The sequence below is a fragment of the Camellia sinensis genome, chromosome 15 (assembly GCF_055761805.1).
Source record: "Camellia sinensis isolate YWXY chromosome 15, ASM5576180v1, whole genome shotgun sequence".
Taxonomy (NCBI): Eukaryota; Viridiplantae; Streptophyta; class Magnoliopsida; order Ericales; family Theaceae; genus Camellia; species Camellia sinensis.
Window position 1 is genome coordinate 87380602 of NC_138975.1, and position 14973 is coordinate 87395574.

The 14973-nt window shown below is 37.2% G+C and overlaps 1 long non-coding RNA gene across 1 annotated transcript; it reads left to right on the forward strand.

The window, feature by feature from the left end:
* The first annotated feature begins 1672 nt into the window (after positions 1–1672).
* LOC145813652 (uncharacterized) lies at positions 1673–9285 on the forward strand. The gene is made up of 2 exons (XR_014356852.1): positions 1673–2048; positions 9006–9285. It is a non-coding gene; the product is annotated as an uncharacterized LOC145813652 (long non-coding RNA).
* Positions 9286–14973: the final 5688 nt, after the last annotated feature.

Below are 14973 nucleotides of genomic sequence, written 5' to 3' on the forward strand. Positions count from 1 at the left end.
AAATAGCGTTAAAATAATGGGGAAGTTACTAATAAATTTCATATATAAAGTTTATGACTTATCTAATTCTCAAATAAAATATTTGTATCAATTAGTCTTATATATTTTTAATTGTTATTAAATTTTTTTTTTAATTTATAGACACTGTTACATCTTACTATCGTTGGACTTCCGTCAAACGGTCACCGGTGACTCATCGGAATGTTCAACATCATTGGGGAGTCACCGGAGTATCGCTGGGAAGTCGCCAGAATATCGCCGAAAGTTCACCGGAATGTTCAGAACGTTCACTAGACGTTAAGAACATCACTGAAGACTCACCGGAATGTTTAGAATATTGTCGAAAAAAAATAAATAGAGAAATTAGTGTGAAAAACATAGCAAAATGTGCTAAATATTGATAAACTAAAAGGAAAAAAAATGAAACGACAAAAAACAGCAACAATGGGAAAAATATATGCTATTTTTCAATTTTTATAAGGTTTAAGAAAATAATCTCCAATATTGATCAAACTGAAAAGTAAGTTTTGAAACTATAAAATGTTACAGTTTTAAAGAAAAAATTTATTAAGCATTTATCCTTATTAATCAAACTAAAAAACATGTTATGAAACTATAAAATTTTATAGTTCTAAAGAATGTTATGAAACTGCAAAATTTTACAGTTTTATATCATGATTCATTCCAGCACCAAAAAAATTTGAAACTGCAAAATTTTACAGTTTTAAACCATGATTCATTCCAACATCAAAAAAATTTGAAACTGCAAAAGTTTACAGTTTTCACCGCCTGCAACTAAAACTCGAAAACAACTTGTTCAGAGCTTGAAAATTTTCTCCATTAGAACAGAAAAAGAGAAGTGTATAGCAGAGAAAATGTAGAAAAAAATAAGAGATCGAAGGAGAAATGCGGATATAGAGAGAGAATTGTACTCTGGCAACTATTTTTTGTTTATATCTAGCCAAATCTGATGTAGAACTACTCAGATCTGATGTAGATCTACATCAGATCTAAGTAGATCTACTCATCTTCTTCGTCGGAAACATATCTTCTTTACCGTCGATGAGGGTGAAGTAAAGAGTCGGTGGTCGGTGGTTGTCGGTGAATCCCAATCGATGGTAGTCGTCGGTCGTCGGTGACTATATATCGGAAAGAGAAAGAGAAGAAGCAATATATGGTTACCCATCAACAATCGCCGAAAATCACAAAGAGCAAAAGAGGTAGAGAAGAAGAGAGGCAGAGAAGAAGAATAACGTTATAGGACTTTTGGATATCAACAAAAGGTTATGGGACTAAATAGACTACACATGTTTCAAAAAAGACTTCTTAATAATTTTTCCTAAAATAATTAATAAAATAAAATATTTTATTACATTATTTTTTTTTTACGTCTTTTCATAAAGAATGAATTATTCTTCAATTCAATCTGAGTTTCCACTTTTGGTTTTCTTATAGCATTAAAATAGTTAATAAACAAAATATCTCATCACATTATTCTATTTATTTTTTGCACGTTTTTTCGTAAAGAATGAATTATTCTTCAATTCAATCTCAATTTCCACTTTTGACACCTTGACAAGCTTTGCATTATCTTAAAGTCCTGTCTAAGACAAGGAAGTTCAAGCCTCGAACACTTGATTACGCTGATTCTAGTCCTAATGAACAAAGAGACCATGACTTTGAGCCTGGAGTGGGTGACGAGGGAAGAAGAGACAATGCTGGTGGATGTGATCTCTCGTCCACCACCCTTACTCTTTAAACCCCCAATAAAGGTGCTACTATGGAATTATAGAGGCGCGACCAACCCCCATTTCCGCTTCCATCTGTTTGACCTACATCAAGTGCACAAACCTCAGTTGGTTGTCATTTCCGAAACAAGGGTAGGGGGCGAAAGGGAAAAATCCCTTGCTGAGAATCTTGGCTTCCCAAATGTCTTTATGGTTGAACTAGCCAGTTATGCAGGAGGAATGTGGTTGTTGTGAAATGAACTAGAAATTCACTGTGCCATCTTGTCCATCTCCATACAAGAGATCCACGCTTGTGTCCAGGTTTCTCCTAACTCATCTTCTGGGATTTTTTTCTGCTATTTATGCTAGTCCTCATTATAATTTTCAGAAAGAACTTAGGACGAAATTGAAAATTTTTGCTGACTCTCACCAATCTCCTTAGCTAATGATGGGAGACTTTAATGAGTTACTCACCAGTTTAGATAAGTATGGGCGTAGGCCTGTTAACATCAAGAGAGCCCTATGGTTCCAAGAGCGTATCAATCATTGTGGCTTCACAGACTTAGGTTTCTTTGGACCTAGATTCACTTGGTCTAATCTTAAGGCTACGGGCAGCCTCATTAGAGAAAGACTGGATAGATGTTGGAGTAACAATAGTTGAAACACTCTATATCCCAACACCTATATCCTCCACTTCCCCTGTCTTCACTCCGACCATTGCCCGATCCTGCTTGATCCAAACCCCAACTCATTTACCAACTCAACCAGACCTTTTCGCTTCGAAACCATCTGGCTCTCTGACCCGTCTTTGTACACTGTGGTTGACAGCTGTTGGCAACGAGATGCACCCTTTCAAACCTGTGCCAACCTCTTTACTGAAAAAATTAAAACCTAGAATAAAGAAATTTTCGGCAACATCTTCTTTAGGAAGAAAAAAATTGCAGCCCGCTTACTTGAAGCCTAGAGAGCCCTAGAAACCAATCCTTCACCTCTTCTCTAAAATTTGGAGGAATCTCTTATCCTTGAATACAATAAATTGCTCAATGTGGAGGAGGAATTTTGGTCCCTTAAATCCTGTGTCAATTAAGCCGTAGAAAGAGATCGAAACACGTATTTCTTCCATCTTACGACCATCTCCCATTGTAGACACAATAAAATCCTTGTGATCAAGGATCAAAACGATCAATGGATGTATGAGAAAGAATTTCTCAAGGCCTTATTTGTGAGACACTTCTCTAACCTATTCCGAACGAATTTTGCTAATGTTGCTATAGACCACCAGTTTGACATACCCCTCCCAGCCATTGAGTCGAACCAACACCATGCTCTCTCCATCATCCCAACCATAGACGAGGTCAAAGTGGCCCTTTGGTCTATGAAACCTCTTAAAGCCCTAGGGCCTGATGGACTTCATCTTGTCTTTTTCCATAAGTGTTGGGATTCACTCCGTGCTTCTATCTACAAAACTGTGGTTGACGCCTTTACCTCTAGTAAAATCAGCCTAGAAATTAACAAAACACTCATTTATTTGATCCCTAAAGTACAAAAACCAGAAACGGTTACTCAATTTTGATTTACTGGTCTCTACAACACCCTGTACAAAATCATTTCAAAAATTTTGGTAGGTAGATTAACACCTCTCCTAAATGATCTTATCAATCTGTTCCAATCTAGCTTTCTTTCTGGTCGTAAGGGTACGGATAATGTTATCATTTTACAAGAAGTGGTCAATAGTTTTAAGCACAAAAAGGCAAAAAGGGCAACTTACTCATTAAGTTAGACTTGGGCAAGGCCTATAACAGATTAGAGTGGAGTTTCATCAAACAAATGCTCACCTTTTTCAACCTCCCTACAATTTGGCTCAAACCCATCATCTCATGTGTGTCATCTACTCAACTCTCGGTCATTTTCAATGGCGAAATCACTGACTCTTTTTGCCTCTCCAGGGGTATCATACACGGAGACCCTCTCTTCCCATATATCTTCATTCTGTGTTTGGAAAATCTTGCCGCCTCTATTTCCAAATCCTGTTGTAGACATTCCATTTTAACCTGTCCTAAGGCTTGGGTGTTTTTTTCCGAACACTTGATGATGAAATGCTATACTATGAATTTCTCAACAGAAAAATTGAATTTAAGCTTTAATCCCAACCTTATACCCGTTTTAGCCAAATTGTTTTAGACTTGTTTGAAATTTTTTCAAAACTAATGATGCTAACACCATTTTGCCTTCCATTACCTTCTTTACCATATTTTCTTTCCTTTTTTTCTTCTTTATATATATATTTTTTCAAATAAGTAATGGAGAATTATTTTTTAATAAAACAAACGAGAGATGAGAATGATTAGGGAAAATGTTATATATATATATATAAGGTGGAGAAGACATTCATTGTGTTAGAAGGTGGAAAAGGCACTCATGGTTTAAAAAAACAAATGAAGGAAATATCATTATTAAAACAATAATTTTTTTTTTTTGGTTTTATTTTCATTTTCTTTCCATCTTAAATTCTATAAAAGCTAATCTTCTCGGAGAAGAAGGAGAAGAGAGAATTGGTTTTGAAAGAGAGGAGAATTTTTTAGAAGAAAAGAATTGGTTGAAAAGAAATTTGAGATATTTTGATAGAAAGCCAAAAAATAGTGTCTTTGAACAACAACAATTTTCACTCTTTTGATTTCTTTCTTCACATCTTCTTGAACCTGAAAACTTCCATTTTATTCACCATTCTTCATTGATACACTACCAAAAAAAAAAAAAAATCATTGAAACTAAAACTTGAATTTTCTTGTTGAGTTTTCAAAAACATACTTCATAACTTGATATAATAATTACAAAATCAAGTCTTAAATACAGCATGGGATCTATTACTTACAATCTTAAAACACATTTACAAACTACTTTCTAATCCTCCTAGGGTAGCCGTACATCCCCAAATGCTTCAGCTTTGCCTTCGACCGGTCTAATAGTCTTCAATACCTAGCATAAAACGCCATGAGTTTTGAATGCCCAATAAATGCACACACACCCCATCCCCTTTTCCCAATCCGATACACCATCATATTTACAGCAAGCAAGTAGCGAAGCACGATATTCAAATCAATAACAGCAATTTTAATAATAGAAAAAAGGAACATGTCATTCAAATAGATAACAAAGGTTATAATGTTAGTGGTTAGTATTCTAGAAATCCCCCAAAGAGATTTCATCCTCCCAACCACAAGAATTGGACACTGGACTATTTGGAACTCCCCCTTTTGCTGCTTTGTTGCAGAACTAATCTCGGATGCCTACCAACGGTTATATACCGCATAGCGCCAACCGCAGGGCCTCAAAAGGGACGGTGAAAAGAAAAAGGTTTTATCACCCTAAATCCAACCTTATCCTTCCAAAAAAATTTTATACTCTTGAGTGTCCCATCTGGACCCAACCTTATCTCACTAATCAAAGCATCGCAAAGAGTTCGAATACGTCCGTTCCATTCTAGGGTTTACGTGATAATAGCTTGCGCAAAACTTAACCTTCAATTAGGGAGCACATCCCATCAATCCATACATAACATATTATCATCTCTTCATTATTCAAGTGATCGAAAACCCAATATCACCCCAATGAAGGTTTCTGTTGAGTTAGATGTCTTAAATTAAAGTTGGAATAACTTAACAAGATAGTAACATCCACATAAGCATGAGCATCATCAATTGAAGAAGATAAGGAACATAACCATAACACATTCAATATTGTACCAGTACATGATCATGTACTAATAAGCATATTCATGAACACAAGAGCATAAAATACTCATGCAAAACTAAATTTCCAGATTAGTAGCAATTAAAGATTAAAATCAAAAGGGCTATTTCAGATTTTTTTTCCGAACTCAGCCTTCTTATGGTTCGTAGAGAATTTAATCTAGTTTTTAGAACATTTTTCAGAAAGGGAATAGCTTTTCTAGATTTTTAGTTATTTAAGAAACACTGCAGCGCTGTCCAAATTCGTCGACTGTTACGAAAATCGAATTTTCTTTCAAACTGCTCACTCTTTTTCAATGAAACCAATTTTACTTGAAATATAACTCTTTAAGGAAGATGTTGACGTAAAACTGAGGTCCAAAATATTTTTCTACATTTTCCTAGAATTTTTGAACATTGGTTATAAAATAGATTTTTCATGCACAATACTCAAAATAAGAAGATTTGTGAGAAAATAGGCCAACTAAGGAAAATTTATTTTGTGATGAAAATATACTAAATAATGTATCAATAACTCAGATTTTTAGGATGATGGTATACTTTTAAAAAAAATGTGAGACATGGGAAGAAAATGTAGTTTTGCATCTATTAAGAGGAAATATGAGTAGAAGAATGATTGAAGCCCAATTCATCCACTTTGAACACATGAACACATTACAACACTTCTGAAAATATTATATAAAACCTCCAATAACATGTATTTGAAAAAGGAAAATAAAAGTGAGAGTTGTGTTGTGGCTTACTTGATTGCCTAGTGAAGTGTTTGCACAATTTCTTCTCTTTTTCCTTTCCTCTACCACCAAAGCTCTCTTTCTTTCTTTTTCTCTCCCTTAGCTGAAATGTGTAGTGTGTGAGTGTGTTTGATGTGCAAAAATGCTAGGGGAGAGGTCCTATTTACAGAAAAAAAATTTGTGGTGGAAAGTCTAAAAAGCCCTTGGTTGGAATTGGATGGAAGAATTTGTAATTGGTTGGAATGGAATGAAATGGAGCTTGATTAAGAAGATTAATTATAACTTGGAACATGATTTAGTCCTAGTTTGGTCAAGGTAGAGCTAGATTGAAAGTTAGTAAAAGCATATCTCCATGATTTGGGGATTTAGTCAAAATTCTTCATGAAATCAAGGATTCTTGTCCCAAAAAGTATACAACAAAGGGTTCCACTAGGGTGGCTGGCCATATAGGCTGATTTGAGGGTATTAATTTGTTTTTTCTTGCGTACAAATGTTGGAAATTGCAAAATATGGTGTATAAAATAAGTGTAAAGGTACAAGTGTATATATATATATACTGGTTGCTAGTTTGGGGTCAACATGTGATTCAAGAAGAATATGAGGGAAAAAATCTTAATTTATGAATTTGAACATTTAATTAAGTGTACTATTTAATTTATTTAAGGTTTGGAAATTTAATTCGATTAAATTTTCTCTGTTTTGAATTAAATGGCGAATTGTACTAAGAACCGAAAACCTAGGGTTTCTTGTATGGAAAATATACTTAGAAAATTAATTTAATTATTATTAGGGTTTTAGAAATGATTCCTGAGTGTGACAACCCTCACCACTATTTACTGATAATACCATTGATTGCTGCTAAACTGTGACTGAACATGATTAAGTAACTGATTTGACTGACATTCTGAACTGATTGATTGAGTGTATTAGTTTAAACGCATTTCTATCTGTTTGACTGTTAATTGGTCTATCCATGTTTTAAGTTTGAACTGTAAATTGAAGGCCTTATCGGCGGCCAAATCTGAAATTGATTGGTGTTTCATGTTAATCAGAATTTATGTGATTTTATGGTATGTTTAATTTAAATTTGATTTGGCATGATTAAATTAGATTAAATAATGTAAATCATTAGTTGGCTTTAATTACCAAATTTGCCATTTAGTGGGCCACTTGTTAAGGCACCTTTAAGACTTGATTCACACACTTTTCCGCAGCCATTTTGAGACCAAAAAAAGCATAGGAGAGAGTGAGAGAGGAGAAGTTTGGTTTCATCTAGAGAATTACTTGGAGAATTAAGAGAATTGAAGGAGTTTTGTATAATTGAGCTCCCATACCTTAAATTCAAGACATAAGGTAGGATATTCATCTTCTTGATTGTAAATTCTAGTTGTACCTTGCATGGTTAATGAGTCATTAGTAATCTAAGTCTAGAATTGGTTCTAGCATGTTGAATTAAGGCTTAAATCATGTATGCATGTGCATGTTCTAGCATTTTGAGGTTGTTTTCATGGAAATTGCTACATGCATGTCCATATCTTGATTATAGTTCATGAATTCATCATGTTTTTGGAAGTTTTGCCTCATTTGATTATGTATTGGAAGCTTTGATTTCAATTGGACACATGCATGTTACATACACTTTATGTTCTTGAAGTTTTCCTTGAAATTGTGTTTAATTGAACTACCTTTGGGCTTTGATTTTGCAAATTGATCTTTGAAACATGTTGTATTATGGGTTTTAAAGTGTTTTCCAGAAAATTAGCCCAAAAGGATCGGATTTGATGCTTTAAAAGTTGATTTTGAGCTTGAAGGTTCAATCTAGAAATTCCAGAATTTGGACCCACGCTCGAGCGTGGGACTTTACGCTCGAGCATACACTTTGGGTTCACGCAGTCCGCTCGAGAGGGAAAATGAACGCTCGAGCGTGAAATGTGTGTATCCAGTACTTTTCACATGTTTACAGTCCGCTCGAGCAAAGGAATGCACGCTCGAGTGAGGACTTGTGTCTCACGCTCGAGCGGAGGTCGAGCGCCTATCGAGCGTGAATTGCATGCATCCAGTACTTTTGCCTATGTTTGCAGTCACGCTCGAGCGGGGCTCCTTTGTCTGCATGCCCGCTCGAGCGTAGAAAGCCACGCTCGAGCATAGACCCCTGTTTTAGCAAATTTTGAAAAGTATTTTAAAGTGCATCTTTGCATCCTCTTTCCATCCTAGGCATTCCTAGGGCATGTTTAAGGCATCTTAAGAAGAATATTGATGTAAAACCACACTGAGTCAAGTTAGGGGTTAAGTTATCAAACCCAAGTGTGTAACTTAGTGTGTGTTCATTCTGTAACTGTGTAGGGTTGGCATCCGAGGACGCGCACTAGCCTATCTGTAGCCTAGTGCTCTGTGAGTAACAATGTTGTAAAGATTTGTTCAAACATGAATATTTTCTGAATGATCTACTGTACTGCTTTCTGAAATGATATTTCTTACTGAATGAATGATGTCCTATTGATGAACTGTACTCGTGGTATCCATAGCAACTTACTGTTACTGTACTGCTACTGTCACAGAGATCTCTGTCGGTTCCCATGTTGGAACCATTACTGTTTACTGTTATGATGGCCATCAATTGACTGTTCGGTCTGTTAAGACCTACTGTACTGTTTTGCTATTGGATGTACCACTTATAACTGCTATGGTTTCTAAATGACTGATATGACTATTTGATGACTGAAAGGACATTCATTCTTAACCTCTTTACACAGTTGTTATTCACTGGGCTTTAGCTCACTGTTTATATATATATGTAGGTGTCCAGGCACCGGATCGGGGCTAAGAGCGTTGGGTTAAACTCCCTTTTTGTCAAGCCAACCAACGTGCCTCACTGCGAGGTTCCAAGTGTGTTCAAGCTTAGGTTTTTTGTTTTGGGGTGTCTCAGTTCACCCTTTTGTCTTTATTTTGTAATACTGTATAGACTTGTACTATACTGTTATGGTAGGGATTTGGTCCCTAACCTGAATGCCTCTATATGATGTATGTATATACTGTTTTGGTTTTGTATGTGAATATGTGCAGAAAAGTCTTTTTGCATACAGACTGTCACAGCTCATTGGACATCTTTCATTTATTGTTTTGGCTTCCGACAGGCCCTGTACTCTGTATTATTGTTATTACTGTTCAGCAGCCCTTCGGTAATCACGGATTACTAGCCGGTTACGGTGTTAAACCCATAGGGGCGGGTTTAGGTCGTGACAGAGTGGTATCAGAGCGATGCTTAAGCACGAGTTATACCATACACACGTGTCCAGCTGAGCTATAGGATGTCCTAGAAAAGTGAATAGGGCATTGCATGAGCATTGAAAAAGTGTGTATGGCCATGACATGAATATATGTGCTAATGTGTTTAAGTAAGCAATTCCTATGTTTATTATTACGGTATTGCATATAGTGTGAAATGGACAATGTAAGGAATGTCGATGAAACAGAATCATCTGATGCCAGAATGACAAGATTAGCAAGGACAGTTGAACTGTTGACTGAGGCCTTGAGGCTACAACAGAACCAATAGCCCTCACCTCCTCCAGTTCAATCGCAGCAAAATGCTAATGAGGATATAATTACCTTAACACAGAAGTTCAGCAAAATGAAACCACCATCCTTTCAGGGAGGCCTTGAACCATTAAAGGCCGAAGCATGGGTTCTAGAAACGGAGAAATTATTCGAGGTATTCCCGTGTTCTGACGCACATAAGGTGCTACTGGCTACCTTTACTTTGCAAGAGGAAGCTAGACGGTGGTGGATTCTCATCTGTGACACGGATACTGTTATGACTTGGGCTCAATTTAAGGGAGCCTTCTTTGAGAAATACTTCCCTCAGTGTGTCAGGGATTGCAAGGTGACTGAGTTTGAACAATTGAAACAAGGTACCATGTCCGTGGCTGAGTATGAATCTAAGTTTACTGAACTCGCCCGCTATGCACCGCACATGGTGGACACTGATTACAAAAAGGCCAGGAAGTTTGAAGGCGGCCTTAATGTTGAAATACTTGATAGGATAAATATTCTGAAGTTATTGAAATACGTGGATGTTCTTGACCGAGCAATAATGGCTGAGTCAAACATTGAGGCATTAAAACAGACTGAAACACCAGCGACTGAATGGCGTGGTAAGAGACGGGGTTTTAAATTTAAGAAAGGCCGAAATAATTCATTGAACAAAAAACAGAATACAGGGTCAACAACAAGTTTCAGTCAGGGGAGTGGCTCCACACTGCCCTGTTCAGAATGTGGTAAGAGACATAAAGGGGTCTGTTATAAAATCTCAGGTGCTTGTTACAGGTGTGGCAAGGTGGGCCACATGGTCAAAGATTGCCCTTCTACTCCTCAGGGCAATAGTAAAGCTGCAGCCAACCGCAGCATTAACTGTTGCACCGAAACCTAACGCCAAAGCTACTGGAAAAGAGCCTATGAGGCAAGGCCGAGTATTTGCACTCGTACTAGGAGACGTGCAGAATACCGAGACCGTTGTGTCAGGTATACTCTCAATTTGTGCTCAAAATGCTTATGTTCTGATTGATTCGGGGTCTACACATTCATATGTCTCGCATGCTTTTTTTTCACGAAAACTACATAGACCATTGGAACCCATGAATTATTTGTTAGCTGTATCTTCACCTATTGGGGGATCCATGACTTGTGCTTATATGTACCTTGCATATGAGATTATTGTTGGAGATGTGCATTTGTATATTGATTTACTGCCTTTGAATATTGATCACTTTGATGTGATATTGGGAATGGACTAGTTAACGAAATATCATGCTACCATAGACTGTGTAACAAAACAAGCTGTTTTTCGTCCACCTGGACTGCCTGAATTTGTGTTTAATGGAGTTGGAGTAGTACCTCCCCCGTATCTGATTTCATCCATGAAAGCTTTTAAACTGATTAAAAAGGGGTGTAAAGGATAGTTGTGTTGTGTATTTACTGTACCTACTGATGCTAAAACTGATGTGAATAATATTCCTATAGTCAGAGAATTCCCAGATGTTTTTCTAGATGATTTGCCAGGGGATTTGATTGATAGGGAGATTGAATTCACCATTGATGTAATTCCGAGTACACAGCCAGTATCTAAAGCTCCTTACAGAATAGCACCGACTGAATTGAAAGAGTTGAAAGTTCAGCTTCAAGAACTGTTAGACTGGAAGTTCATCAGGCCCAGTACTTCACCGTGGGGCGCGCCGGTCTTATTTGTGAAAAAGAAAGATGGCTCATTGAGACTCTGTATTGACTACCGTGAACTGAACAAGGAAATAGTGAAAAATAAATATCCATTGCCTCGTATTGATGATTTATTTGACCAGTTACAGGGTGCCCAAGTGTTCTCCAAAATTGACCTTAGATCCGGATACCACCAATTGAAAGTCAAGATAGGGGACATTGAAAAGACTGCCTTTCGAACGAGGTACAGACATTATGAATTCTTAGTTATGCCTTTCGGAGTTACCAATGCACCTGCTGCATTTATGGATCTTATGAACAGAATTTTCAAACCATTCCTAGATGAATTTGTAGTTGTATTCATAGATGACATTTTGATTTAATCCAAAAGCAGGGAAGAACATGAACATCATTTGAGAATTGCCTTGCAGACCCTAAGAGAACAGAAACTGTATGCTAAACTGACAAAATGTGAATTTTGGCTTGATAATGTAATGCTTTTGGGACATGTGATTAGTAAAGATGGCATTACAGTTGACCCGTAGAAAATTGAAGCAGTAGTGAATTGGCCCAGACCGTCTAATGTTACAGAAGTTCGAAGTTTCTTAGGCTTGGCCGGGTATTATAGGAGATTTGTGAAAGACTTCTCCAAGATTGCCTTACCGCTGACTCAGTTGACTTAAAAGGGGATATCATTTGACTGGACCGATCAGAGAGAATAAGCTTTTCAAGAGTTAAAGACTCGACTTGTGACTGCACCGATTCTTACCCTACCCTCAGGTACGGATGGTTTTACCATATTTAGTGATGTTTCTTATAAGGGTTTGGGATGTGTTTTAATGCAGAATGGTAAAGTGATTGCGTATGCTTCCCGACAACTGAGACTGCATGAAAAGAACTACCTGACCTATGACTTGGAACTTGCTGCAGTAGTGTTTGCACTGAAAATCTGGCGTCATTACCTTTATGGGGCGACATGTGAGGTGTATACAGACCACAAGAGTTTGAAATACTTCTGCACACAGAAAGAACTGAACATGAGACAACGGAGATGGTTAGAACTGATAAAAGACTATGACTTGCAAATTTTGTACCATCCAGGAAAAGCTAACACCGTTGCCGATGCACTAAGTCGGAAATCGATTGGAAATTTAGCCTGTTTATTCACCGGACAGAAAGAATTGCTATGTGATCTTGAAAAATTCAAAGTTGAGATTGTTTTGCGTGAACAAGGTGGGACATTGGCTGCTATTTCTGCTCAACCAGCATTTATTGAGGAGATTAAAGAGAAACAGCAACAGGATGACCTTTTGAAAAAGGTCATTGATGAACGGGAGTCCAAACCGAGGCTGGACTTTAAATTTGAGAACAACGTATTGAAATTTCAGGGAAGGTTGTGTGTACCAAGTGATTTTGAACTGAAAAGAAGAATTCTGCAAGAGGGCCACAATTCAAAACTGTCTATCCATCCAGGAAAAATAAAAATGTACCAAGACTTGAAACTAAATTTCTGGTGGCCGGGAATGAAGAAAGAAATTGCTGATTTTGTGTCGAAATGTCTTCATTGCCAAAAAGTCAAAGCCGAACATCAGCGACCCGCAGGCTTACTGCAACCCTTACCAATACTGGAGTGGAAATAGGAACATATCACTATGGATTTCATTGTTGGTTTACCTCGCTCTAGTAAAGATATGGACTCAATTTGGGTTATTGTTGATAAATTGACTAAATCTGCTCACTTCTTACCTGTCAAAACAATTTACAATGCGGACAAATTGGCTATAATTTATATTGATGAGATTGTTAGATTGCATGGAGTGCCTGTGTCCATTCTTTCTAATAGGGACTCGAAGTTTACATCGAGATTTTGGCAAAGTCTGCAAACTGCATTGGGTACTGAACTGAGACTGAGTAGTGCATTCCATCCTCAGGCAGATGGCCAGTCAGAAAGAACCATACAGACTCTGGAAGATTTACTGTGAATGTGTGTTCTTGATTTCCAAGGAAATTGGGAAAGCCATTTACCTTTAGCCAAATTTGCCTACAACAACAGCTTTCACTCGAGCATTGGTATGGCGCCTTTTGAGGCTTTATATGGCAGGAAATGTCGATCTCCTATCTGCTGGGCAGAAGTTGGAGATGGGCCTTTACTTGGGCCCGAAATTGTACATGAAACCACTGAAAAAGTGAAACTAATTCAACAGAGACTGAAAACCACACAAAGCCGACAGAAAAGTTATGCGGATGTCCGAAGGCAAGACAAAGAGTACGAAGTAGGTGATCATGTCTTTGTTAAAGTGACACCGATGAAAGGGCAGACCCGTTTTGGGGTTAAAGGCAAGTTAGCGCCAAGATATGTCAGACCATACGAGATTATTGAAAAGATTAATCCGGTGGCGTATCAAGTAGCGCTTCCTCCTGAAATGGAACATATGCATAACGTGTTCCATATTCAATGTTGAGGGATTACCTCCGGGATCCCTTCCATGTGATTGAGCCTACCCGTGTAGTGCTAAGTGATGACTACACTTATGAAGAACGGCCTATTCAGCGTATAAACCGACGGATAAAGAAGTTAAGGAACAAAGAAATTTCGTTAGTGAAAGTTGATTGGCAAAACCATGGTGGCATATATGCCACTTGGGAAAGGGAAGATGATATGATCAAGAGATATCCTGAACTGTTCCCTCCGGATCTGGTATTCTTCCAAAATGAAGGTAATTCGAGTTTGGAGGACCAAACTCTTTGTAAGGAGGGGAGACTGTGACAACCCTCACCACTATTTACTGATAATACCATTGATTGCTGCTAAACTGTGACTGAACATGATTAAGTAACTGATTTGACTGACATTCTGAACTGATTGATTGAGTGTATTAGTTTAAACGCATTTCTATCTGTTTGACTGTTAATTGGTCTATCCATGTTTTAAGTTTGAATTGTAAATTGAAGGCCTTATCGGCGGCCAAATCTGAAATTGATTAGTGTTTCATGTTAATTAGAATTTATGTCATTTTATGGTATGTTTAATTTAAATTTGATTTGGTATGATTAAATTTGATTAAATAATGTAAATCATTAGTTGGCTTTAATTACCAAATTTGCCATTTAGCGGGGCACTTGTTAAGGCACCTTTGAGACTTGATTCACACACTTTTCCTCAGCCATTTTGAGACCAAAAAAAACATAGGAGAGAGTGAGAGAGGAGAAGTTTGGTTTCATCTAGAGAATTACTTGGAGAATTAAGAGAATTGAAGGAGTTTTGTATAATTGAGCTTCCATACCTTAAATTCAAGACATAAGGTAGGATATTCATCTTCTTGATTGTAAATTCTAGTTGTACCTTGCATGGTTAATGAGTCATTAGTAATCTAAGTCTAGAATTGGTTCTAGCATGTTGAATTAAGGCTTAAATCATGTATGCATGTGCATGTTCTAGCATTTTGAGGTTGTTTTCATGGAAATTGCTACATGCATGTCCATATCTTGATTATAGTTCATGAATTCATCATGTTTTTGGAAGTTTTGCCTCATTTGATTATGTATTGGAAGCTT